At 37.8% G+C, this 2,285-nt stretch overlaps 1 protein-coding gene across 1 annotated transcript in view; it reads left to right on the top strand.

Moving 5' to 3' along the window:
- The window catches only part of LOC139393147 (Krueppel-like factor 5), a 32,612-nt gene extending 30,587 nt beyond the window's left edge, over positions 1–2,025 (top strand). Inside the window, exon 4 of the mRNA XM_071141516.1 lies at positions 1–2,025. This exon is cut by the window's left edge and continues 439 nt beyond it. The gene's annotated coding sequence lies outside the window, so the exon portion shown is untranslated.
- The last annotated feature ends 260 nt before the right edge of the window (positions 2,026–2,285 follow it).

Here is a 2,285-nt window from a genome sequence, read left to right as displayed (position 1 = left end):
GCCATGGACGCCAGCCTCCAATTGAACCCACGTAATAATGGATGTATGCCTGTCTGTCTGTATATATAGTTGTGTATAGTGTGTCGTTGTGTGTGTTTCTGAAAAAGCAAAGAATTTATTTACATTTTATACTTGACATTTTTTTTTTTTTTTTACACATCTGCAGTTGAGATTTCATTCCAATCATGACCATGTTGGATAATACTTTCAAGTCACATGAGCTTCCTTATATGGTAACATATATCTTCGTGACAAATCAACAGAATACTCTGGAAAACGCCATTGGACACCGTCTTACATTGATAATAACTCGTTTCTATTTGGGTGCCTGAGAGCCTGGAGCGTTTAGCCATGTTTATTATTCTTTCTGTAACCACGGAGACAAACCTCTTTGATAGGGGCTCGCAACAACATTACCCTGCATCTATTTGCAGTTTCATCTTTAATAGTTTGTCTAACAGTTCATGCATGTATTATAACTTCTTATTTTGATTATTATGTTTTAATGTTAATTAATTAGTCTTGTCCTGCGACCTCACTATTTATGTATAATAATTACGGAGTTGAATTTACTACAGCTCAAAAGACAATAGTTAACCACATTACCTTGAAATTAGAATCGTCCCCATGCAGATTTTGATATTTACAAATCAGTTTTTTTTTTTATTATGTATTGTAGCCTGATAAGAGTTGAACTAGTGTGTGTGCCAAACGATTAGAGAACATGTTTCATACAGGTTATCATGTTGAAAGATATTGGCAGCAGGATATGAGACAATGCCCAACCCCTCCATGGAAATGTCACCTTTATTACACTATTAGTCAGTCCCAGTAATGATTCATTAACATAATGATGCTGGATGGACACTTTTTTACATTTTTTGTTTTAAACACGAGGGCACATACAGTACATTCATACATATCGGTCAAAGCAGTGGACATACATTTAGGGTTTAAGCCTAATTCTGGACAACAAAAACAATGAAATAAATGGAAAATCTCCATTGGTGTCCAGGGAACTTTCCCTTTCTGCTGTCAGTTGTTTTTTACCTGTCAGATATGATTGGCTGACCTTTGCCCTTTAATAGTTGTAAGGCTGGCAACTGTTTACCCTAAGATGCCCTTATACCTATGTAATAACTGTAGTAAAGGGTTTAAATCATATCAGTTTGGGCAAATGCCCAGTTGGTTTTATACTCTGTGTCTGTCATTCTGCCTTTCTGAATGGAATCTGTCTCTCCTCTCTTATGACCTTATCAATGTTTAGACCATTAAGCATTCTTCCAGCCAGTACTGTCGGCTACCTTTCTCTAGCCTTCCCACTAAGTACTGAGTTTCTGTACCTATTGTTGGTACAATAGTGGATGTACATTCAACAAGGCGGACTTCCTCTCTGGGTGGAACGCAACGACAATGTGGACAAAAGTGCGAGCTGCCCCAAAAGAACAGACTCAGTCCTTGCACATGCACGTATGTCGATCGACAGAGTGAAGCTGGAAGCAACCTTAAGCCTAGCCCTAGACTAAAAAAGCACTTTGAATGGAGGTTGTTCATGAAGCAAGTTTTTTTTTAGTTGAGCACTCGGAGTAGGCTTAATCTGGGTCCGGGAAACCATCTAGGAGTATTCAACACTTATGAGGCCACTAAATGATACATTTCCGTCTCTCTGACAGAGAGACTGTTTTGTTTTTAACTCACTGAATGACTAAAGCACTTCCTTCACTCTAGGAACAAGTTCTCTGCGTTAACTTCCTTCAATGAGAGGGAGCTATGATGAATCACTGTATATACTGTCATTTTTGAATAGAAGACTTAAGTTGTGAATATGTTTTCTCTAGTATAGGATCTTTTTGCTATGAACAAAAGGGGATTCTAGGTTGGTGTTTAATGGCTGGTTATTCATTTGGACACCTATTGTGTGTACGGTATGCAACAGAATCAGTTCTGTACGACTTTTTTTGTGTATTTCATTCGTTTTTTTGTTTGTGCAAAATCCTGAAAGTGAATAAAGAGATTACAACTAGAGACAGTATGTTTTCCTGTTGATGTTTTGAGGTGGGCCTTTCGTAAATGTTTTACGCTAGGTAGGACTTTCTGTTCGTTATCTTAGAGCTATCTGCGAGGAGATAGGCGGAGTGACTCTCAGTAACATTCACATGGAATGACTGACAGCATCCAAACCTGACATCAGAAATAGGGTAAGTAGTTATTTGGACTTCCACTTTCATGAAAAACATCTTAATTCAGAGTATTACAGCTATAGGCTACATTAGAAAGAAAGCAGT

The sequence above is a fragment of the Oncorhynchus clarkii genome, chromosome 33, assembly GCF_045791955.1.
Source record: "Oncorhynchus clarkii lewisi isolate Uvic-CL-2024 chromosome 33, UVic_Ocla_1.0, whole genome shotgun sequence".
Classification (NCBI taxonomy): Eukaryota; Metazoa; Chordata; class Actinopteri; order Salmoniformes; family Salmonidae; genus Oncorhynchus; species Oncorhynchus clarkii.
The sequence above is the reverse complement of the archived record's forward strand: the minus strand, read 5'-3'. Positions and strand labels throughout refer to the sequence as shown.